Raw genomic sequence first — 26,866 nt, 5'->3', positions numbered from 1 at the left:
ATCTTCATACTGTTTTCCAGAGTGGCTGCACCAGCTTGCATTCCCACCAGTGGTGTAGGAGGGTTCCCTTTCTCTGCATCCTCGGCAACACCTGTCATTTCCTGACTGATTAATTTTAGCCATTCTGACTGGTGTGAGGTGGTATCTCATATCTCACTGTGGTTTTGATTTGCATTTCCCTGATGCCAAGAGATGTAAAGCACTTTTTCATGTGTCTGATGGACATCTGGATGTCTTCTTTGCAGAAATGTCTGTTCATGTCTTCTGCCCATTTTTTTATTTGTTCTTGGGATTATTTGTTCTTTGGGTGTTGAGTTTGAGAAGTTCTTTATAGATTTTGGATACTAGCCCTTTATCTGATATGTCATTGGTGAATATCTTCTCCCATTCTGTCAGTTGTCTTTTGGTTTGTTAACTGTTTCTTTTGCTGTGCAAAAGCTTTTGATCTTGATGAAGTCCCAATACTTCATTTCTGCCCTTGCTTCCCTTGCATTTTCTGATGTTTCTAGGAAGAAGTTGCTGTGGCTGAGGTCGAAGAGGTTGCTGCCTGTGTTCTCCTCAAGGATTTTGATGGATTCCTGTCTCACATTGAAGTCTTTCATCCATTTGAGTCTATTTTTGTGTGTAGTGTAAGGGAATGGTCCAGTTTCATTCTTCTGCATGTGGTTATCCAATTTTCCCAACACCATGTGTTGAAGTGACTGCCTTTTTTCCATTGGACATTCTTTCCTGCTTTGTTGAAGATTAGTTGACCATAGAGTTAAAAGTCCACTTCTGGACTCTGTATTCTGTTCCATTGGTCTATGTGTCTGTTTTTGTGCCAGTACCATACTGTCTTGATGATGACAGCTTTGTAATAGAGCTTGAAATCTGAAATTGTGATGTCACCAACTTTGGTTTTCTTTTTCAAATTCCTCTATTTGGGGTCTTTTCTGGTTCCATATAAATTTTAGGATTATTTGTTCCATTTCTTTGAAAAAAATTGATGGCATTTTGATAGGGATTGCATTAAATGTGTAGATTGCTTTAGGTAACATAGACATTACCACAATATTTGTTCTTCCAATCCATGAGCATGGGACACTTTTCCATTTCTTTGTGTCTTTCTCAATTTCTTTCATGAGTACTTTATAGTTTTCTGAGTACAGATTCTTTGCCTTTTTGATTAGGTTTATTCCTAGGTATCTTAAGGTGTGGGGTGCAATTATAAATGGGATTGACTCCTTAATTTCTCTTCCTTCTATCTTGCTGTTGATGTATAGAAATGCAACTGATTTCTGTGCATTGATTTTATATCCTGACCCTTTACTGAATTCCTGTATGAGTTCTAGCAGTTTTGGAGTGGAGTCTTTTGGGTTTTCCACATAAAGTATCATATCATCTGGAGAAAGTGAGAGTTTGACTTCTTCTTTGCCGATTGGGATGCCTTTTCCTTTTTTTGTCTGACTGCTGAGGCTGGGACTTCTAGTACTATATTGAATAGCAGTGATGATAGATTTCCACTCCTTCTAGGTGCTGTGCAGTAACACCTTTCCTTACATCTCTCCCTTCCCCATTTGGTTCAGGTGCTCCTCATATGTGTTCAGCCAGCATTCATAGTTCTATCATAGAGCTTTTCACATTTTATTATAATCGGTAATAATTTGTGTCATTCCCAGTTGCTCCTACTAGATTGTATACTCCTTGAGGGCTTTTTCTAATTTTTTTTTTATTGTGGTGAAATATATGTAACATAAATTTAATGTTTTAACCATTTTTAAGTGTTCACTTATGTGGAAGTGCATTCATGTTATACAGTCATTATCACCATCCATCCCCAGAGGTTTTTGGCTTCCCCAACTGAAAATTTGTGTCCCTTAAACATTAACTCTCCATTATCCCATTCTCCCATCCCCCAGCTCCTGGAAAACACCATTTAATTTGTTTTTATAGTCTCGGGGATGAACACCGTACCTGTCATATAATACATGAACAATAAGTGTTTCTTCAGTAAATGAGTAAAGGTACCCATTAATTTTTGTTAGTTTTTCAGTGGAGATATGGGCCAATGCCTTTAAATTTGGAGTGATTATCTTATCCGTACGTTAGTTAAGTGAAATTTAATATATCAAAATTTATTCTAATCACATTGTGCCCTTATTTGATGAAAGAACATCATGATTAAAGAATGGACTGAATAAAAGTGGATGACAATCAACCTCAAAAGATGGATATGTGCAAAACAGAGCATTCAGATCATTAAAAAACATAAACACAAAGGAATTCAATTATCAGTAACCTTTACAAAGCAAGTACAAGAACAAAAATAATCACCATTTTCAGAAAAAAAGCCAAATAAATGACAGTGTCAGTTATCATAATTACGGAATTAGGGCAAAGATAAAAGATAACACAAGTTGAGGTTTTTTGTTGTTGTTGCAGTGACATTGTTATTTCATGATTGGGCTGTAGATGTTGTTTAGAAATGGCAGTAAAAAATAAGGAAGTTGAACCCAATCAAATTATTTGGTTTTAATGAATAATTAGATTGTTGTTTGGAAAAGTAAGCAGTCATATTTCATAACCTATAGTGCTTTCTTTAATTTGTTGTTTGAAAAACAAAGAGAGCTTGAATGCAGCTAGCTATGAAATATTTTTTGAACTTAGTGGTGCTTTTGATAGCATCATATTTACTGGAATTAAAAATAAATAAAAAGTATGAGCTTTCTGAGTGTCATAGATGTAGTTGCAATAATAAATGAATGACAGCAGGCAGATCCTTCCAGAACAAATTCATGTTGGCATTGGTAGAGGCAGGGTTCCTGTGGTCCTCTATGCTTAAGGTTAATAGGTGCAGGTTGACATTAAGGATACAGTGTCAACTCAGCTTTCTTCAAAATCTAGGTTAATCTCTTGAGTCATAGAAAAAAAATCTAAAGCAAAGTGTCAGTTTCCAGGGCTAAAAGTCAATCATGTGAAATCGGCACATGTTCCCAACAATAAAAGGAGAAAATCTGGTCAAAGCTTGGAGGGTTAAGGAGGAAAGAGAACATTTACAACAAAGTTATGCAATTTTATGGTTTCAATCAGCTTCCTTCTAGTTTCACAGAAGTGTTTTCTTTTTTAATGTGAAATAATGCCTTAAAATTTAGAAAGCCATGTAACCTTTAATTGGAGAAATGATTTGGACTATTTAATAGTATTAAATAATAACCTAGAAGTAGCAGGTCCTGTTGCGATGCTGGGTTTTAAATGGCTGGGTGGATTTTAGTTTGGTTGCTTACCAGCTGTGAGATTTATGCTAAGACCTTTAACTTTTCTGAGTTTTAGTATTCCTTTCTGTAAAAAGAGAAGATTGGGCTAGATGATCAAAGAAACCCAAAGCTCTGTGAAATTTATAAACAGAACAGACATTATATTGTTATTTCTTTCTCACATCAACTTTATCAAGGTTTGGAATTGGCATCAGATATATGAGATTGAATCCACTGAATTGCTTTTGAATTTCCATGTTACATATGCTACAAATGATTTCAGCTCTGTACATCTGGCCTATAAAGTATTGAGTTATCAACTTTGATAGACATGCTTAATTAAGTTCATTAGAGAGCTCACATCCTAAGACACGGTAGAATTGAGCTCTATTTTTCTCAGTTCTGAAAGATAATTTAGAGTGTAAATATTAAACACTTTTCTTCCTGAATATAATGAGAATTGATTTCTTTACCCCTATCAAACTTTCAGGTTCCAGGAGAGGAACTTTAAAAAAAAAAATTGTAGTCTTTCTGAGCCCCCAAGTGTAAAAACATATTTTGCCATTTAAATGATGGAAAACCGTGTATACCTCATTTTACTCTTTTATACAAATAAATACTACTTAAGGGAACTTAAACTTTAAAGCAAAAGATTCATTTCAATCTTTACCTTAGTAAAGTTTATAAAGATTGAATGTAGGCCTGACTTTGCATCTAAGAAACCGTGAACAGTTTGTACATGGAGGCCAAAGTTTTTTTTTTTTTTTTTTAATTAAAGTGAACATTTTCTGTTTCTTTAAAATCATAGTTTTAAATTGTCTTCATTTTGCCACTCAAAACTCCTTATTTTTTAGATCTCTGTTTGAGTTAAATGATGGGGAAAAAAGTCTGGAGATGAATATGTATGCATTTTGTTTTTAGAAAGTTCTAAAAGACTTCTCTTTTGCCATCCCACTATTGAAACATGTAAAGCCAAATTTAATGTCCACTTGAGTTGATTTGCTCATTTCTGATGATTAGTAACTTCTTTTTTTAACACCAGTTTTTTAGAAATATCCTCTTTTCTCAAATTAAGCAAGGCCTTTCAGTTTTGGTGATCTTTGAAATTGTTGCCTAGACACCAATTTCCTGGATCCCCTTAAAATACCATGTAAATTTAATGACCTCCCTCATACAATTTTTTTAGCATAAATTTTTTTTTAGCATAAAATTTTTAGTATAATGAAGGTGTCTAGTTTTACTAAACACAAGAGCACAATAGTGACTATGTGTAAGGCTTGGGCCTGGGCCTTAGAGGCCTTCTGATTCTAGGAAGATCTGACTACCCTCATTTACAGGAACATTTGGTGCTGCAAATATGTTTGCCAATTTTTGGGTCGTTTCAGTATCAATTACAAAGACCAGCCACTGGCTCTGAGATCCTCTACCATTCCCTACACACCTGTAGTACTACCTCCCTTTCTACCCTGCTCTCAAACTAATTTTACCAGAAGGGAAAGTTAAGAAGATATTTTGGGTGTCTCAAGCAGATGTTCACTAAAGATAACCCTTGATGACTTCTGTTGACAAGGTTTAAGTTGTTTGTATTTACTGCCCTTTCTTTCTAATGACTTATGACTTAACTTTTCTAACAGAGCCTGTTAGGAGGATTTTTTGCTATATGTGGATATGTGGATTTTTTGCTATAGCATACATGTGGATTTTTTGCTATAGCAAAGATGAGCTTTTTTTTTTTTTAACTTTTGTTTCAAAAATTTAAGAAACTAGTTCCTGCTACTTGAGACTTGCTGACTTGTCATGGCCTAAATGTTTATATCTTCCTCAAATTCCTTTGTTGAAACCCTACCCAACTACCACCCCATGAGATGGTATTGGAGGTGGGACCTGGGAAACAATTAGGATTAGCCGAGATCCTGAGGATGGAGCCCTCAGGAATGTGATTTGTGTACTTTTTAAAGAGTTATCAGAGAGCTTGCTTCTTCTGCTCAGCTCTGTGCTATGTGATTGACAGTCTACTTCCTGGGAGAGGGTTGTCACCAAAACCCAATCATGCTGGCACCCTGATCTCAGCCTTCCAGACTTTAGAACTGTGAGGAATTAAGTTTCTGTTGTGATAAGCCACCCAATCTGTGATATTCTGTTATAGCAGCCTGAACATACCGAGACAACACTCCGACTCGGGAGTCCACCTCTTTTCATCCTTTCTTTTCTCTTTTCTTTTCTCTTTTCTTTTCTTCCTTCCTTCCTTTTTCCTTCCTTCCTTCCTTCCTTCCTTCCTTCCTTCCTTCCTTCCTTTCTTCCTTCCTTCTTTTTAAAGTTTCATCCCTTTCTCATTTGCCTTCTCCCTCTTGGACTAGCCTATGAACAAATCCCTACTGGAATTTGGGGTGGATGCAGACAAATCCTTACTGCAGTAGGTCCTGCTCTCTTAAAGTTCTCATCTGAAAAGGCATAGATGAGTCAAGCCACTCACCTCAGCATCTCTGTCTTCAATTGAGAAAGGAAAGTATAGCTAGCTGTTTCAGCCCTGGGTGTGAACTGTGCTTTCCAAATCTGCTTTATTGTTAACAAGGCTGTGCTTTGACCTACACCAGGTTTGGGGGCTCTGATTTTACACTTGGCAGGATCTTCACAAGGGAAATCAGGTAATTGATTAGCATGCCACAAATTTGGAATAGTGCATATTATTCTATATCAGTAAATACTTAGTTTTTGTCTTGGTTTATCCAGAGACTTTCTGGGATTGATCACTGATTCAGTATGTTTTGGAGCATGGGGCCTAATCATTGACTTAAGCTCAAAAGATAGAGGAAATATCAACCTGCTTACTTTATTCCTTCTATACCAGTTTGGGTCTGCTTCTGGGACCACCAGGGATAGATATAGTTCAGTTACCTGGCAATTAGTGTGGAAGGACTAAGTCATCACTACTTTCCAGGGAGCATCAGTGGAGTTTGGCTAGGTGTAACAGGTGGTGGACAAGACATGATGATCAAGGTTTATCTTGTCTGCTAATCAGTCTGTCCATTATCTTTAGCAAAGAGGAACTTCCAATTAACATAAAGCCTGCAGGAAAAGAAGTTGAAAGCAGAGGGCCATGTAATGGTAGGTAAGAGGATCGTTGTAATCAGCAGATGAGTGTTGTCCTAACTTTGAGGGGTTCATCTCATCATTGCTTTTCACTGACCCATAGCACATAGCTTTTCATGTGACCCATGACATATACATAAGGAATCACAGACACAAATACAGAAAAATGCACACAGAGACATACACATAAACATTCATAGATAAGTGCAGTCACTCATAGACAGACACACTCAGAATTGATTTTCTGCTTGGAACTATTGCTTATACCCATCTCCAAATCATATCACTCATTACTCACACCCGCCTCCACATGAACTGTCTAGGTAAACCCAAGTTATCCTTTGAAACTCAGGAAATTCTGTCAACTCTCTGAGGTATCCAGTGCCTTAGGCATTGATCTCTTCTTCCTTTGTACCATAAAATTCTCACTTAATGATTTAAAAAAAATTATTTCCAAAGGAATAATTTTCTTTCCACAACCAAATTGTATGCTGCGTGGAAGAAGGAGACTGTGTTTTATAGCTAGTGTTATATTGGCCATAGGGCCCCCAAAGCCTAAGAAAAAAAGTTTTGATAGAGTTGAGGTGATTGTGGGGACATGGGGAATGACCCAGGAATGCCACAGGGATGCAAAAGATATTCATTTACCTCCAAGTGAATTAGCACCTTCTGTGCCCCAGGCCCTGTGCAAAGTTTCAGGATTATCTTATATAACAGGTAAGAAGTATGGTCTTTATACTCTCAGAACTCAGTCCAGTGGGGATTTAGGTGGTTATATAAAGCTTAAAAAAAAAAAAAAAAGAGTGAAACTAGTACTATGAGGTTGCAACAATTACTATATAACTTTTTCTAACTATTTTTCCCTCTTATCTATTAATCCATTTTTAAAAATTATTTGAGTATAGTTGACACCCTGTGTTACATTAGTTTCAGGTATAGAACTCTACTAATCTATTCTCATTACACACAAAAAGTGAAACTAGCATTAGCATCTTCCTAAATATAACCCTTTTATACTGCAAAATAACTGGGTGATATGTAACGTCACATAGAGCAAAATGTCATTTATATTTAACCAAACTTTCACAAACAAGTAGGATAATGTGGCTGCACTATAAGCTAATCAGGGTAGAATCTATTGCTTGCTTTTTAAAATCAAGTGATATTTACATTTAGCACAAATTAGCATATTAGCGCACAAAACAGTCCTCCAAATGAAAGGAGATTTGCTGCCCAGTTTAATCTGCTAAGTGGTTGTAAAACAAATGTTACCTTTAATGTTATAAATAAAAAATACAATCACTTGCATTAATCTACCTTATGTTTATGCAAATTGGAGATAATTGACATCTATTTAAGGGATCATAAGGATTATAAGAGATTATACTGACACTTGTAAACTGTAATTATCACCTTCCATTAATGGTAACATGAGTTTACTGCAAGTATACTTCTCTGATAATAACTTATAATTGAGATAATAATCCAAGGGATAAATGGATTTTTCCTTAAATCTAACCTAACTCCTTAGTACATACATTTTAATTTTATAATATAAGCTCATTGCCTGGTTTATATACTAACTACAGCAAGAACAGCTTTTTTAAAAAAAAAAAAAAAAAAAAAAAAACAGCCACTGCTTCTGAGGCCAGGCTAACAGGAAGCAGAGATGTGGATCCCAGTGCTTGGGGAGGTCCATCTGTTGAGTCAAAGAGGTGAGATGGCCACTGGCTCTTCAGGAAATGTCTGTGGATGCATTCACAAGCTCGAGAGCTAACTAACCTAATGATGGGTGAGCTCATCAGGGTCAGCATTTCCTTTATGACCAGTGATTTGATTATTGACATTTACTTTTTTCAGTACTCAAGTCAGCAGTGTCTGCAATGTGGTCCATCTGAAGGAATCCATTTTTTGTTGTTTCTCTAGCAGTTGCGGTTTTCTTTTTTAAAAGCTTGCTTTCCTTAGAAGAATCTAATCATTCACTGACCAAATGAATAATGAACAAATGAATAAACGAAATATTTATAATGTGAAGGTGGTAAGAATTAATGATGTAGCAAATTCTTACTTCTTTCAGGCAATTATTGTTGAAACAGTGAATTCATATGGTCTGTCAGTAAGGGAAAAATCTGGGATGATCATAATGGATTATAGTAAATATTAAAGAGATGTAATAATGATGAATTTTTCAGAATTGGTTGAGAGGAGAAAATTGGCTGAGTAAAGCCTGGTTTGCAGTATTGCAGTATTTTCAAAAATTTGGAGAAGCATGCCAGGTTTTTGTGGCTAGAGAATACAGTCTCATCAGGATATTAGTGTAGAGGGATTAAGGTCAGGGGTTGTAGACATAGCCCTGAGAGCAGATGATGGCAGAGAGGCTCTCGTTATCTCTGTGGATTGCTATCATTTTCTGAATCTCTGTTGTATGCGAGGTTGGTTATTGCTAATCCTGGAACAGCCCTTCTGTTGGAAGTGTTGTAGGTGAAGGAACAGGCTGAGAGAGATGAACTCCTCACACAAAGTCTCATATTTAGGATATGGAGAAGCTAAGATTTGATTCCAACCAATTTGCTCTAAAGCAATGAATGTTCCTTGTTATAAGACAGAGTATCTTTTGTTTAGGTCTGCCTAAAGCTCAGTTAGCTTTTGTCCTTACTTATGTACTGTTTATTTTTAGGTTTTTGACTACAGAGTAAATATTCAACACATACTCTTTTTTTTTTTTTTTAAAGATTTTATTGATTTATTTGACAGAGATCACAAGGAGGCAGAGGCAGGCAGAGAGAGAGGAAGGGAAGCAAGCTCCCTGCTGAGTAGAGAGCCCGATGCGGGGCTCGATCCCAGGACCCCGGGAACATGACCTGAGCTGAAGGCAGAGGCTTTAACCCACTGAGCAACCCAGGCACCCCGTCAACACATATTCTTAATTAGCATGCTTATCTCACTTTGGGGTACAGTTTTCTTTGACTGTAATCTTAGAGGGTAATACCATTCCTTCATTCCTTGTCCTTGCATGGGTGGAGGAAGAGATCGCATCTGGTACATTCTTGGGCTTAGCAAATTGAATGCCTCTGTGTAAGACTTTGAACCTTGAGACAGCGATGTTACCAATAGTTGGGGGTGCATTTCCCACAGTGGGGTTCAGCTCCTGCTGGTTTGCCTTTGCTGCTCTCGCCTCGGGCCTCCCTTGATTTTTGACTGTCAACCAAGACTAGCTTCCTAGCCTCCCTTTGATTCATTTGAGATCCTAGCCTTTCAGAAGGGTCTACATGTGTAAGATAGTCAGAGGCAGTATAATGTTATGGCATGGGAACTTCTTCTATGTTCAAAGCAAAAGGCAATGGCAAAATGAAAAAAAAAAAAAAAGATATAATCTGAAAAATCAAGGGACCATTTTTTAAGTGAAAGTCATATGTGAATCGCTTCATCTAAAATTCCCCGGTAACAATAAATGACAGCAAGAAAATAACTGAATTCAGAGACTATAAGTATTAGTGTTACTGAGTTCATCTCCAGGAGTCAGAGCCAAAAGTCACCCAAAGGGAATTTTATAAATGAACAGAATAAGCACATCAATATCATTTTCTTTTTGAGTTTCAAAATCTACAAAGATTTTTTTTTTTCTAAAACTCAGTTTAGTATTTGATCTTCCTGTGCTTCCTCTCCCTTCCTATTTTACTCTTGGGTTTTCTCCCACTCATTTAAAGAGCATTATTGCTTTCTTGATAATACGTTTATTCACAGATAACTTGTTTTGAGTAAACAAAAATCTAGACTTTTAAAATAAAAGCCATATGATTGGAAATGTCTCTAATGTACATACAATGTTCTGATTAAACAGTGGATCAGGGTGGTGATTTTGATTTGAGATGAGTGCATTTTAACAAGGGTTCCAAGATGCTGTCCAGGAAAAAACCTGGAGACACCACTTCTTTCATGACTTTTTCATATATTACTTTTGACCTTGATTTTTTTTATGTGCAAAGTGATTTCAGTACATGACTTCATTTGGGAGTGACTTTACAACCGTCAGGGGGAAGAATTGTTGAGAATCTTAAAATCTCTGGGGGAAAATTAAAAAGCCTTCTGCCAAAATACAACTTTGAAATGGGGTTAAAGCCTGTGTCTTCAGGGCACGAGTGGATGATTAGAATTAACTGTTTTATTAATGGATTTAAAATTTAACTGTTTTCTAGGTGAGATCATTCTACAATTGTGGTGTACATTTCTCCAGCTTCTTAGGCAGACTGTCTGCCCACGAGTACCCTTTTCAACATTCACCTCCAGAAATGTGTCTCTGGAAGCTGTGATTTAATGATAGCTCTAGTGGATCTTCAAGAACTGGACGGCCTTAATGAGATCTCATTCTTCTAGAGCTAATTCTCCTTTTACATCCTTTATAGCCTGTCTGTTCTAGAAAGACTGACAGTAGAGAGGAGGGGATGAGTGTACAAGCCCTTGGGGTCAAACTGGCTGTGTTTAAAATCGGTTTTTTTATTTAATAGCCATTTGATCCTTAGTTGATTTCTCTGTGTTTCAGTTATCTTACCTCTGAAGGATACAGTACATCTAACTCATAAGATCATTCATTCACTACATATTTATTGAGCCCATATTAATGAATTATTCAATACTGGATATTGAAGGTACAGAAATGAAAAAAATAAGGTAAAAATCCCTTGAGTCATGAAGCTCATTCTCCTGGATAATAGCTAAGGTTTATTTAACCCTTACAGAGTTCCAGGCACTGTTCTAAATATAAATAAATAAATAAATAAATATATATATATATATATATACACACATATATATATATATTTACTTAATATATATTTACTTGATGTTGACAACCACTTTATGGGACAGATAAAATTGGTGTTTTTATGAGTTTACTCATTGGATTATTAAGTAACTTGCTCAGATCATACAGGATTAAAAGAACAAAGAGATCAGAGAAGTACCTATCATAAAGGAAGCACAAGATAGATTGATTAGTAAAGAGGTAGGCAGATAGATTAGCTAGATATTAATTCTTATTTACTATTTATATTAAATAGTATATATTTTAAATATATATTAAATAGCCTATATATTTTATATAAAAAGTGTATATACATATATGTATTTGTCTATGTGTGTGTATATATATTTATTTATTTATTTATTCATCATAAATGTAGTAGTATTCAAATAATACAGATATATGTAAAGTGAAAATAAGAGTCCCTGTAATATCTTCCCATACTGTTAGGAGTTTGGACTTCTCTTCCTAGGAAATATGTGAAGTTAAGTCTCAGAATGTAATAGACCAAAAATTCTGGTTACAATCAGTATTCGTCTCAGAAATAATCAAGTGATTTCTAATATCAAAGAAAATCACCAATAGGTAAAAAATGGATTGCAGAAAGGAATGTCTAAACAATTCCATAATTTGCATTCTTTCATTCACCTTATAAGGACAATAATATAAAAAGTATGGAAAAGAAAGTTCTATTTTAGCCTAATTGGATTGACTGCCAACTAATTACAAACTTGAAATGTAAGTAGTTATTTAGTGTAGCAACATAACTTCAGGGCATACGCTCATTTTTATGTATGAGGAGTCACAACCATAACTCCTGGAACCAAGAGAAGAATTATTTTCTGCATCTTTTTACACATCTTAAACCAAAATTGCTTGAAAACCTAGCTCCCGTCTGTATTTCCTTTCTTTCATTCTGTTACAGCTCAACTAAAAGGCTCCAAATCTCATTTTATAGATACTAGTGTTTTGTTATTGTAATTACCAAGAAAACACTGTTCGTAATGTGATTAATAAAATTTTCCTTACTCTTCCAAGCACTAATGGTATATCTCTATGTTTTAAGTAAGTAGAAACTTATTGAAGAACCATAAATGAAACTAAAATTTTGTCTTTTAAGGTGGTATAATACTTAAGAGGTGCCATATGGGCCTACACAGAACTATATACTCCACAAATGTTAGCTATTACATTGTCAAAGAGACGAGTATAATCTTGGACAAAATTGTGTGTGTGTGTGTGTGTGTGTGTGAGTGTGAGACATATACAAAACAGTTGAGGCAGAAAGAAAATTTAAGAACTTCTGTTAGCATTTTTTAGTCTAAAAATTGGAAGACATAATACTTTGCTAACATTTATTATGTTAATAAAACTAAGAAGTAGATAAAAAAGATTTTTGTGAAGATTTTCATTGAATATAAGCATAAGCAAAGATAAAATGGAGAAAATGATGACTCTTCTATTCCAATGTCCTCTTCATCAGCCACTTTAAGAGGTAGAACAATGATTACCTAATCATATCTGTCATGAAGCTCTTAAAAATATGAAATTATGAGGAAGATTATTTCAAGTGCAGATTCATATCCACATCATTAATGACGGACCTCATTCTAAATGCATTGCCTTGAGATATTAACAATATATATGATGTATATTTTGTATATACAAAGTTATACACATGCACTAAGAGTACTTCTTCACATTTTTTTTCTCCTAAACAAAAAAGAAAGTTTGAATAACACTGAACCTGTGAAGACAATAGCCCTTCTGTCTCTCTTTTTTTTTTTTTTAAGATTTTATTTATTTATTTGACAGACAGAGATCACAAGTAGGCAGAGAGGCAGGCAGAGAGAGAGAGAGAGAGAGAGAAAGAGGGAAGCAGGCTTCCTACGGAGCAGAGAGCCCGATGCGGGGCTTGATCCCAGGACCCTGAGATCATGACCCCAGCCGAAGGCAGCAGCCCAAACCACTGAGCCACCCAGGCGCCCCACCCTTCTGTCTCTTTACTGAAGGTTTTATTTATCAGAGGGAAGGTACATATGCACTAGAGATTGCAAATGCATTTTCTTTTTCTTTTTTTTTTTTTTAAGGTTTTATTTATTTATTTGAGAAAGAGACAGTGAGAGAGACCATGAGAGGGGAGAAGGTCAGAGGGAGAAGCAGACTCCCGATGGAGCAGGGAGCCGGCCTGATGCGGAACTCGATCCTGGGACTCTGGGATCATGACCTGAACTGAAGGCAGTTGCTCAACCAATGCAGCCACCCAGGCACCTGCAAACACATTTTCTTTGAGCCAGTTCTGGTTTGCAGAAGTATTTTGTGTTGCTTTAACAGTTTTATTTTCTTATTTTTATTTTAATTTTGAATTAATTTTCTGAGTATATTTGGCACACAATGTTACATTAGTTTCAGGTGTACAGCATGGCTATATAACTAAGTCTATGCATTATTCTGAGTTCGCCACAAGTGTAGCTATCATCCATCACCAAAAATGCTATTACAATGGGATTGACTATATTTCCTATACTGTGCCTTTTATTTTCATGTCTTATGCATTCCATAATTGCATTTCTGTTACTCCCACTCCCCATCACCTGTTTTGCCCATCACCCCACAACCTCCCCTTATTAGCTTACTTTTAAAACTCAAGAGATTACACATTTTAAAAACACAGAATTTTTTTCTCTGCTCTGCCAGTGATGTGCATGCATACTTTTCTGAATAGGAACCATCATCCCTTTTTAGTTAGAGAATATTCTTTCAGATTCCCTATAGTTTCCTAAGTTCTTACAGTTTTATATCTAAACCACTTCATTCATTACTGGCTCTGTTTGCATTCGAGTGTATAAACTTTGGTATAAATGCTAGCAGTGGAAAAGACAACTAACTGTCCCACAAAGACTTGAGCTCGCACCATACTAAGGAATATACAGTGAGTGCTGGGAAGCAGCTGCTGAACTGGACTGTTTCTTCATTCCTCTCCCATTTTATGGGGCACTGTGATTAGTTCTCTTAATGGATATGAGTTAAGTGACATATGTCCCAAAGAGCTTTCTTTTTTTCACCACTGAGTGAGTGCAGAACAGACCTAGGGAGAGGTAAGGAACATTAAATGGTGGAAGTTGGGTACCTGAATTAACACGTGGAAGGCTTCTTGCAGACCAGTAACATACTTCTGCAGTGATAAGCCAGTAAAATGTGTGGGCTTATTTGTTGCAGCAGTAAGCAACACAATGACTAATACATACCAATATTCATGAAATACTTATTATGTATTCTGATTAATTTAGAAAACACTGTCATGTTTACTGATAAGTGTCTTAGAAAAATAAATTGAAATTAAAGCTGCAGATATCACTTGTCTGCATTTCATTTATTTATTTATTTATTAATTTATTTATTTATTAAGAGAGAGACATAGCAAGAGAGAGAACACAGTGCAGGTAGTGGGAGAGGGAGAAGCAGGCTTCCCACTGGGCAGAGAGCCCTATGTGTGGCTCGATCCCAGGACCCTGGGACCATGACCTGAGGTGAAGGCAGATGCCCAGTGACTGAGCCACCCAGGCACCCCATTTTAAAAACGATTTGGAAAAAAATGTTTGCTGTTAAATCAGTTACTTTTTAATTATTTTTTTTACAAATACTGAATTATGCCAATGGGGTGCCAATAAATAATTTGCAAAGTGACATTAAATTGTGACCCTACTTCCCTATCAGAGTGAAGGATTAAAAAAGAAAATAAAACAAGCTCAAGACAAGGCATTAAATTATGAAACTCATAAATACTCTAATTGAGGTATTAAAATCATTTAATCTCCTATGCTCCAATTTTTACCCTCTTTTATTTTTAGCATCCATATATGTTGCACATTAACATACACAGAAGATAAAATAATAGTTCCTTCTAGACTGAGTTGAAAACATATTTGCTAGAGGTGGGGCTTAAGAGAAACCCTAAAACAGCAGATTATTGTCAAATGCACTTCATTCCAAAATAAACATGAGGTGAAATAAAACAAGTATCCGTCCCCTGTGGGTCCACCTGAAAGGGGAATACATAGGTTAGAATGGAGCTGTCCCAATACATATCATTTGTTTTGGGTGGGAGAGATAGCCTGGATCCTTATGTAGGGGTGATTTGCCCGTGGATGTTTTTTAATCTAGTATGATGTGTGTACTTGTTTGTGCATATGTGACTGTGTGCTCCGGGTGTGAGCAAAGGGGTGGGTATGTCAGTTGGTGACTCCAGAGGCCAGAACAGAGTGGGTCAGTGTTGTAAACTAGATAGAGCAAAGAGAAAAGTTAGTTAAGCCAGAGAGAAGGATTAGAATGAGCCCTTGAGGCAGGGATTCTGGAAGGGACTTGCTGGCAATCCACTCATCTAGTCTTAAAATTGTTTTTTAAGGAAGTCCTTCAGAGTCTGAAGGGGCATTGCATCTGGAGGTGGGGGTTTGAGGGCTTTCATCTCCAAAACTGGATGCATAGAGTGACAATACCTAAAGGAATACTAGAGTAAATTGGCATTGCTATGCCTTGAACTTTGCTTGCTGTCTCTCTGAAACACTGATTTTATTTGCTTCTTTGAAAACACCAAGAATTTTCCAAACCCAACAACAGCAGGGTGATTGCCTGATCTAATAGAAAGCTATAGATCGATACAGAAATATTATTTAACCCAATAACATGTAACTTTTTCCTTTTTGTCTTTCTGAGTATAAAATTAGAATTTAAAAATATTGCAAAATATGTGGTGCTTGGAGTAGTCCCACAAATTGGAGTGAGTTTCCTGCTGTTGAGCTGTACTTTGGCTAATTTCTGATACTCCTTTGTACTCAGAAAATTCTGTATTTCTACATATAGATCTATTTGGTTGCAGAGGATGGTCTAAATGACTTCAGTGTTTTCTTTGCAGCATACAAATTTAATGAGTCTTTAAAGTCTTATTTTTTTTTTAATTTTAAAGTTTCCCAGACTTCACCACTTTTTATTTATTCCTCTCTTCATTTGATCGTTTGCTCATTATTTAACAGATATTTGTGGAGTACCTATATTACTGTAGGTATTGTGAGTTCCAAAATGAGAAGATACAATATCTACACCCCCAAGGACCTACAAGATTAAGTCACCTGAGACCTGTGAGTTAGGGTGAACAGATGGAACAAATAATAATGAATTGACTTAATCAGGATTTTACTTGGGTTTTAACCAGGATAATATTTCTTAAAATGTTTCCTTTTAAACCAGCATCCTGAATTTATTGCTTTTTTTCTCTTGTTGGCTAAAATAGTCATTTAAATAGATAGAATCTTGAATGCCTATAGGTTGATTTCATTTACCAGCATTCCAAACATTTGAAAATATTTTCACCTATTATTACTGTTAGACAAATGACACTCTGTGTGAAGGGTTGTCAGGAACACTGGAGTGGGAAGGGTTGTCAAAATATCTCCAAAATATGGTTTGAAAGTGTTTGTTTCAACTGGTGATTCCTTGCTAATAAGTGATGAGTCACTGATAAAGTTAACAAGTCACACTGTATCTTATAATTACAAAAATCATTAACTCTTTGTCTTAGGATTCCAGAATCATCTTTAAATAATGCGAATAACCCTGTTATATGATCACATAAGAATTTCATGTAAATTACTCAGTCATGTTTTCAGCATTGCCTAACAAAAAAATTCTACCCCAGATCTCTTTGCTTACTTGTAAATTTGAATATAATCCAGGAAAAAGTAATAAATGATAATCATGCCTCTAATGTACATTAGGAGTAAGGGTAAAAAAAGAGAGGTTTATATTTAACATCCATCACACTAATAAGTGTAGGTAGTTTGAAGGAGAATATATTTGTATACATCTTAATAAATAGATGATCACAAATGATACTTTAAAAATAAACTACATTTGCATTAAAATAAAATTAGATTTATGTGTGCATATGAAAGTGTATCCCGTAGTAATTTATATTAAAGGAAACAGCATATTGTTTAAGATATTAATCATTTCAAACCAAAATTTTACAGATTTTTTTGCCCTGTAATTGGATTTTATTTCTATGATGTTATGCAATGAAGATAAGGAGAAATAAATGGTTGGTTTTACATATTTATTCTGGTGATGCAAATTTTCCTTAAGAGAAGCTTTACAACATTCTTGTTACAAAGTGGACACAGAATAAGAACTTAGATCAGTGGACTTAATAGAAGGAAGGAAGTAATAAGCATAGTAGTTAAGGGATAGGCTCTGGAGTCACATTGCCTGGATTCAAATCCCAGCTCTACCACTTCCTAACTGTGGAACTTTGGACAACAAACTTACCCTCTCTGTGCCTCAGTTTTGTTATCTGTACTCTAAAGAATCAAATAGCTCTATTGCAAAATAAAATGAGTTTACTACTTTTACTGCTACTACTACTACTAGTACCACCACCTTTGCCATTGCTGCTCCTGCCACTGCTATAGGATAAGCAAGAATGAGTTGAAATTTGTAGAAGTCAGCTAAGGCAGAAATTGGCCCAAGGATGCCATATATTTTAAAACAATAAATACAGAGCCTAATTCAGTTAAAGAATCAGGAATAGTAAAGATAAGTTAGAGGGCTGAGACATACCATATACTTATTTGGATGTACTAGATTACATTCTGTCAGCTTATTCTAGACTCAGTGCTGTTTTAGTTGTGGTTGGAGGATAAGTGGTTAACTATGACTGAGGCAGAGTGAAAGTATTAAGGTCACTAGGGGGCCTGCATCTAATCCTAATCAAATGAAATTCTTTATTCTAAGAACTTAGTTTCTTCCTCTTTTAAGATTGGGGTGTTGTAGAGGACTTTAAAATCTGTTTTGATATTCAGAGTTCTTAGGAAGCACATGACTTGCTCAAGTCTTCTTTCGTGAGTGGTAGTGTTAGAACTCAAACCCAGTGCGGGAAAAAACGGTGTTATAATTATATTGAAAAATATTAGCCTTATTTCAATTTAATGTGAAGATGTCTAAAAACTCAAAAACATGAAGTTGAAGTCACAAACATGTAATAGTCATGAGATGGTCAAGAGTCCATGGTTTGGATTCAGTCCTTAGACTGAATTGTTTAAGTTGGGGGTCTGGATCCAGAAGATTTCTTTGACTTAAAACAACAACAACAACAACAACAAAAACTTTAGTATTTTTTCTGCTGAATTTTTCTGCATAGCCCTTCATAAGTAAACAAAACACCATTTCTTGAGGTTTCCACTTCTGTGTGCCTAACCTTCTAAGGTAAAAGAACCCAGAGAAAAATTTAACAGAACCTCACCACTAAGAAGAGGTACTCATGTGGATGTAAAATTAACTTGACATATCCCAAGAGAACTTAGGTTTAACAGAGGTAAGTTTGGAGTCAGACAGGACTGAAGAAGCCTTCATATCAGGCATGCCAAGTCTAGCTCAGACCTCAACAACTGAGAAATGATTGGGCAAAAAATATCTTTTAAGTAGATTTTATTGTTTCCAATTGGTTGCTGCCTCTCCTTATGAGATTATTTTTTTCCCCAGTCTGTTGACATGAGACTTGACTATTTGTCTTTCTTTGGCCAATGCAATGTGAGTTAAGTGATGCTGATGCTGTGTCACTTTAGAGTAGAAGATTTAAAAGCCCTCACATGATTTCACTCCTTTCTTTACACCCTTTCCAAGAGAATAGTTGGTCTTTGATAGATATTGCTCCTGTAGAATGGAACTCCAAATGAAGCAAAGCCAAAGCTAACCAGTACTGTCAATAAACATGAACAAGGTATAAACCTTTTTGTTTTAAAGTCACTGAGATTTGGGGATTATCTGTTATTACAGTGTAAGCTAGTAAAGACTGACTAATATATTCCTTCCTGCAGCCAAAGATACTTTTATCTGGTTATGTTTGGATATATTGCTCTTGGTGAAAGTCTTTTAGTGGGGAATGTCTGTGTCATTTTGAATTCACTATTAAATTTTGCCTAAAATATCACTGTGTTCTCTTAATAAAATCATTTGTCTAATAGAATGAGAAATGATATATTTTTTTCACCATATATAAAGGTTAATTATAAATAGAAGTAATTGTTTGGCATATTATGGTCTTAGAGATTTTTCCTGAGGAAAAATGAAGCCCTTGTTTTAATATTAAAATATTTTAAATGCTTTGAACTCATAATGATGCTTAGGATGAATTAACATGTCATTTTGGTTCCATCCACAATGGCTGTTCCATCACTTCTTGAGGAGTCAGACTGCTATTCTTCATGACCTTTGAACACAAAGGGAAAACATTTTCAGTGAAAGTATATCTAATTTTCTTTCTTTTTTCTTTTAAGGTTAATTTACTTTTTTTGGAAGTATAAAACATATGAATAACCACAAAATCTACATTATGGCTGATGAATCTGTGATTTTGATTTATACTTCCCTACATAACATCTTCTTTGAGCCTAGGGCATTATCCAGGGAAACAGTTCCAAAGAGTAATGGATTAGCTATAAGCAAGAATAACCTAAGACCTTTGAAAAAAATAAGAAAAATTCAGGACTGGAAAAACAAAAGTGGACAAATAATTTGCTGACACAGGTGCTTTTGAAGGTAATTATATACCTTCCTAACATCCATTGATGGCATCCATTTATACTATTTTGTAAGGAAAATAAAAAGAAACACTGGGCCTCTAGGACTTTTCAGTTCTTTCATGGAGGCATGAAAACTGTTTACTGAGGAGAGTAGTAAAGCTGTGAGCAATCTGGTTTACCACTAACACTGCTTCTGATCCCAAGACAACAAGGTTTTATCAGTCGGGTTAGGTTAGGCTTATGTTACAATAACAATTTCTTACTTGTAGTACTATCCTGTAAAGAAAGGAACTTCTGTTTCACATAGTCACTCAGACTAAGATTGTTGAGGGCTCTACTATCTATTATATAGCTACATTGTCTAAAAGACAGGATTCCATAGTTTCTCAGTACAGCAAGAGAAAAAAAAAAAAAACAAAACGCTGAAGAGTTTTTCACCAGCAGTTAAAATGCTTTAGTACAGAATAGATACCAGCATACCACAAACTAATGCCCAAAACTAATGACATGGCTTTCCCTTTCAGGGAGATGAGAAAGTAAAATCACCCTCCCATTTGCCTGGCAGCACAAGAGAATTAGATATGAATGAACTCAACTACAAAAGTGCTTGACCACAAAAGTGAACAGAGACCAATCTTAAAAACAAAACAAAGCTGCTGGGGACCTTGGAACGAAAAGACACAATTATCAGACAAATATAAAGAAGGGTTACACTATCATAAATAGAATTTGGGAAAATCTAAGAGCCAGAATAGAACTTTTCCTTTGGAGTTTGTGTTTACACCTATGTCTTAGAAACTTGTCATCCATCCATTGTTTCACAACTGTTTTGGTCATAAAATATTTTAAATGAAGTTATTAAACTGGGAAACAAGTATGATCTTTTCAAAAATAAAAGTGTATAACTGCAGTCAAGCTTTTTAAACTAGAAAGGATTGTAATCATCATAATAAAAATGAATAGTTTCTCAATATATGGATTTTGGCAGTGGCTGGAAAAAATAAGAACAAGCTGGTGCCAGAGAAATGTTTACTGAATAAAAGACAGTCACTGAGGTTGAAAGAAGCCAGTTGCATCATGCTGAGTCATTTCTTTTTCCATTTCTGTTGCAAAACCAGACAGGTACAGAAAGAGGACCATCTCCCAAATCCCAAGATCTTCTAGTTGATTAAGAATACTAGTTGTATATGCTGAAAATAGTAGCAGAATGAGTTAGTTTAACTGATAAAAATTAAATCATGGATTTGAGTGTCAGTAGATTTTAAAACCTCCTTCAAGAAAGTTAAGGTAGAACCTTAGTGATGGAACTATTGCTGTTAAGTGAAGCAGGGATCATGTCAAGTTTTTTGCACCATTCTACCTCCGAAGTCTAGCATAATCTCTATCATATAGTAGGCACTCAGGAAATATTTGCTGAATAAATGAAGTTGATGGAATGAGTATATGTGAAAACAAACAAACTTTATAAAATATAAAGCACTACCTAGACAGACTTGAAATGAGAAGTGTAGATTTAAAAATGAAAATGAATTAAAGTAAAATACTTTTCTTTGACATTATTGGATACACAAGGTCATGAGATATTTGTATATTAATTTCATCAGGTAAATACAATTAGGTAATTAAATAGAGGGTTGTTTCCCCCCTCTTTATTTTTTTTTTTAAGATTTTATTTATTTATTTGACAGAGAGATCACAAGCAGGCAGAGAGGCAGGCAGCGAGAGAGGAGGAAGCAGGCTCCCTGCTGAGCAGAGAGTCCAATGCGGAGCTCAATCCCAGGACCCTGAGATCATGACCTGAGCCGAAGGCAGCGGCTTAACCCACTGAGCCACCCAGGCGCCCCCCCCCCCTCTTTCTGAGAGCAGTGATAGAGCAGGCATTAGCACTCATGTAAGGATGAACCACTATAGATTTAGATGCTTGGATTTTCATGGAACACAGTTACATCTGTCTTGAGAGAGCTATAATTAAATGACATTTTATAAGAGTGATTAAATATAATGACCACTATGACAACATACTCAGGACTCCTTTGGTTTAACTCTCGTAATTTCTTGCCACTTGTCAATTTTTTCTCTTTTCAAACACTTCTGATTAACATTTCTGCTGCCTTTATAAGAGAAAGGAAAAAAAAAAGTGGTGCTATTTTGAGTAGATTCTTTCTTCATTCAAGACCATTTAAAAAAATCATTTATCCCTACTTTTACCTGATTGAAAATTTCTCTCTATTCTTGCTTTAAAAGATTTCCCTTTTCTGTCTTCATTTCCTTTCTCACATTCTTGACACTTCCGTTATTTCTTAAATCAGCCTCAGCTCTGTGTCTCAGAGGCTTCTTTTAATGTGTTGTTTTAGAGTCCATGATTCCATAGACACACACAGAGAGTTTTTTTTTTAAAGATTTCATTTATTTATTTGACATAGAGAGAGATCACAACCAGGCAGGCAGAGGTTGGTGGGGGGAAATAGGCTCCCCACCGAGCAGAGAGCCCAATGCGGGGCTTGATCCCAGGACCCTGTGATCATGACCTGAGCTGAAGGCAGAGGCTTAACCCACTGAGCCACCCAGGTGCCCCCAGAGAGAGATTTCATAACATAGAAAAGGTCTTTCAGGGTTCAGCTTTAACCTGTATTTCTTTTCTCTCACCATTCATCCTTCCAACATCTCTCCCTCCAAAACAGGCCCTTAGTACGTTGGGCAGGTGAGTTGTGCTATGGTGAGTGCTATGAAGTGTGTAAACCTGTAGATTCACAGACCTGTACCCCTGGGGCTAATAATACATTATATGTTTGTAAAAAATATATAAATAAATATTTAAAAAATAGGTCCTTAGTTACTTCGGACATTTTGACTGTTTTCCATATACATCATATGTTTTTGTGTGCATCAGTTAGGATGTTTTCAGAAAACATATAAGTGACTTAGATAAAAGAATATTTATTATTTCATATAAAAAAGCTCAGAGCGAGCACGTGAGAGATTCTACCGTTAACTGATTCAGTGGCATAATGAAGGCATCAGAAATCTAGGTTCATTCCCTTTTCCTTTGTTCCATGTTCAGCGTGATGCTTCTTTTCTCTTCATGGTCATAAACTGGCACTTTCAAACAATAGGGTCTGCAGGCAGTAGCAAGGGGTTTTTCTGTCTTACGTCACTTTTTTGAGTCAGAGGAGTTTCCTAAAGTTTTCAGGCATTAACTCTTGTCCCATTGGCCAGAATTGTATCTCTTGCCCTTGGCAATCTCTTGCTGAGAGGAAGATGGGCTTAAACCATTTGCAATTCACCCACAGTGGTTGGAGGGAAAACTTACCTTATTGGAAGGACTCATTGGAGGTCAAATGAAACTGGGGTCTTTGATAAGTAAGAAGTTGGGAAACAGCTGTTGAGTTGGGAACTCACTTTTATAAACACAACTTTACTTCTCTACCTGCAATATTCTCTACCTGTCTTTCTCCCTTCAGGTAAAATTGTATGTCAACCACCATGATTCTCTTAAAATGTTATGTCGTCTGTGAAGCTTTATTTCAACTCCCTTCCTTTACTTCCCAAACTAGTTGTTCATATTTCTAAAAAAACACTTAGCAAACTGTTTTGCATATATCTACATACATATCTATCTCTTGAATTAGATGAAAGATTCTGAAATCCTAGTACTTGACACTTTACCTGACTCAGAGTAGATGTTGAATAAATGCTTTAAATGTTGAATGATCATAATCAAACTATCAGAATATCTCAATTAATGTGTCTTTTTTTATTATTTATATAACCTAACCCACAATAATACTATTATTAAGGATGGCTATTATAATATATAGCTGGACTGGAAATAATAGTAATAATAGCTGGATTAGAAATTATTTTCCTCTTTTGAAAACTTCTTTGGAATTAGACCTTTAGATTCCAAGCTTACCTGGACATATAAATCCAAAATGTATGTGTCTGATGCTATCCTAGGCTCTTGGGATACAAAATAACATAGGAATAGACATTGCTGTTACAAAGCTCAGAATCTGGTAGATGAGATAGACTTTTTAAATAAGTAATTAAAATCTAGTATGTAGTCAGAGTGATACATTTCCAACCCAAAGCAGGAACTTCTAAGAGAAAAGTGGTAAAAGAGTACCTTTTCTTGGATATCCCCTTGGACAATCCCTGTCCAAAGTGGAAGTGATATCCAACTTTGGTCTGGAAGGATGTTGAGGACTTACCCACGTGAACCAGAAAGAAAAGGAATGCCAGCATGAGGCAGAAGAGTATACAAACATATAATATATATATTATATAATCATTTGCATAATTAGAAAGTGCAAGTAGTTCTATAGTCTTGGAAGGCATATTTTGTGAAAAACAATAGCAGGAGAAGTAACTTTACAGGGTAATAAGGAGTTGGACTATAAAGTGTGTTTTATATCACAGGGAGAACCTAGAACTATTCTGAAGCCTTTTACTGGGAGTTGGTTGGTTAACTAACTGCATTAAGACAAGGGGAACCTGCTCTTCAACTGACAAATGCATTGTGAGTGCTCAATGAGTGGATGATGGTAAAGTCTTTTATTGGAAAATTAGAGAACCTCAGCAGACTAAATTGATATAAAATGACCAACTTTCTGTTTTACTTTTAAAATTATAGGAAATCTGCAATGGATCCTCTCCCCATGAGCATTTTTCATTCTCTTATTGTCACCTGGGGGATATTGATGCTTTTGGACTGCTGCCTGCAGCCTTGCCTTGCCCCCTAAGTGGATATTCAGTGATGGCAGCACATCCTCATAAAGATAGACTGCAGATTACATTTCCATTAAAGACCAGAGCCATATCTGTCTGCTAATTTCCCTGCCAATAAGTTAGATTTTTACAATGGCCAGTTTATTGTGGAAAGAACCACTTTTCTTGTCAGAGTGCAAAGAGATAGCATACAAAATGGAAGATCGTAGCCTTCATCAACAAATATCCTAAATAGAGTTTCTACAATAGCCCTTACATATCATTTTTCTGAAAAATCTTATCATATGCCTTTCTTTGTGGTAAGCTATAATACTGTCTACATTTTCAGATTCTGTTTGTCTACTGCAGGCATAAAAATGAAATAAAATGGATCTGGAGAGTATAATTCCAATTATTTGTAATCAAACATCTATGAAACACTTATGTCTCAGGCATTAGTGTAGCTGCCATGGTTTAAAAAAAAAAATGAATGTGACATAGCTGTTGTCCTCAAAAAGCTTAAAATCTAATCCTGCCTACTTTGAATATAAAGTGTAATAGTAAATACAAAAATAAAACTCTTATAAAGAAAAGAAAAACCATCATAGTACTATGATTAGCAAGAGAAACAATAAGAAAATTCTAGGATTCAGATTATCATTGGTAGTGTGTTTAACTATAATAGCATCTGTAACAACAGTTTTTACAATTTCATTATTTTATTCTTTTTTGTTGTTTACCATTGTTATGGATTAAATGTTTGTGTCCCCTTCAGAATTCCTATGTTGACACCCTAACCTTCAATGTGATGTATGTGGAGGTAGGGGCTTTCAGAGATAATTAGGGTCAAATGAAGTCCTAAGGTTGGGTCATGAAATGTTGTTATGAGAACAAACATTAGAGACCGAACTTTTCTTTTCCCTCTAGATTTCTCACTCTCTTGCTCTTTCTAAGTGTACAAACAGAGGAAAGGCCTTGTGAGCACATGGTAAACAGGCAGTTACTTACAAGCCAGGAAGAGAGCTTTGGCCAGAATCTGACCATGCTGGCACCCTGATCTCAGAATTCTAGCCTCCAGAACTTTGAGAAAATAAATTTGTTGCTTAATTTCCTCAGTGTATAGTACTTTGTTAGGGCAGTCTCAGCGACTAATATACCCATTCTATGGTAAGTAGTTTCCTCTTACATTTCTTAATGCTTACCATGATCCTTGAAGACAGCTTTGTCCTTATGTTACAGGCAGGTAAACAGGCTAGGGGCCTTAAATAATTGGCCTGAGATGATAGAACTGGTAAATGGCAAGTCAAGATTTGAGTCCACTACTAAATTATATCACCTTGTGCCATAGATTTATTAGTCTTTGTTCTCAGATATGGCAAAGTATGCTACTCAGATATTTATATTCTAACGCCCAAATCTCCACTTCTTTTCATCTCATAATTTAGTAATAATCAGACAAACAAATTTGTTCTTCTTTCTAATAAGCATTTAAAATGCCTGGCAATAGTCTATCATTTCTATAATGATTTCAAAAGAGATAGAAGCTGGAGAATATTTTGTCCCCTGAGATCCAAGTATCCTTTTCTTCAGTAACTATTTAGTTTTGTAATGATAGGGGTAAGCAATATAACAGTTGTCTGACACAATATGATAGCACATTCATCATATGATTACTGTGATTCTTTGGCGCTGTTTTTATTTATTGCAGAGAGGATGTGATGATGGAATCAGTGGTGGTGGGACTATCAGGTACATCACTTAGGAAGTCATATGGGTGTTCTGTTTTTGATAGGTTTACTTTTTGTCAATTCGGGCCCAGCTTTTCAAATATGGAGTATATACACATTTAGTAATATTTTCTATTCCAGAGTGTTTTGAACTTATGCATTTCTTTGGGTGGCTGTAATAATGTATATTTATTCTTGGTATCTTCTAAGGGAGGTCTGAGTGTATTCACATTACTGCCTCATTGCTCTCTTTCCTCTTAGGGCAAAACTCCTTCAGGAGTGGTCTGCAACCACTGATTCTAATTTCTCTCTTCCCAAACTTTTTAAAGATAACTTAAGTCCAATTTACTTCAGATTGCCCTGATCAAGTGAACTTCCAGTTGCTAAATCTAAGGCTTAATTCTCATCATTAGTAGTATTTGACACCATTGATCTTGTCATAGTCCCTTATTTCTTTAAATAGTTTTTAATGGTTGATGTATATTGTAAAATGATTTCCACAGTAAGTTGAGCTGGCATCCATCTTCTCATAGAATACAATTTAAAAAAGAAGAAAAGAATAAAGGAAGAAAAAAGATTTCTCCTTGTGATGAGAATACTTAGGATTTTGCTTTCTTAATAACTTTTCTGTATCATAAAACTGTTTGAGATATAGTCATTATGTTCTACATTACATTCCTACTACTTATTTATCTTATAACTGGAAGTTTGTAACTTTTGTCCACGTTCCTCTAA

This window comes from Mustela erminea, chromosome 1 (assembly GCF_009829155.1).
Source record: "Mustela erminea isolate mMusErm1 chromosome 1, mMusErm1.Pri, whole genome shotgun sequence".
NCBI lineage: Eukaryota > Metazoa > Chordata > Mammalia > Carnivora > Mustelidae > Mustela > Mustela erminea.
The sequence above is the reverse complement of the archived record's forward strand: the minus strand, read 5'-3'. Positions refer to the sequence as shown.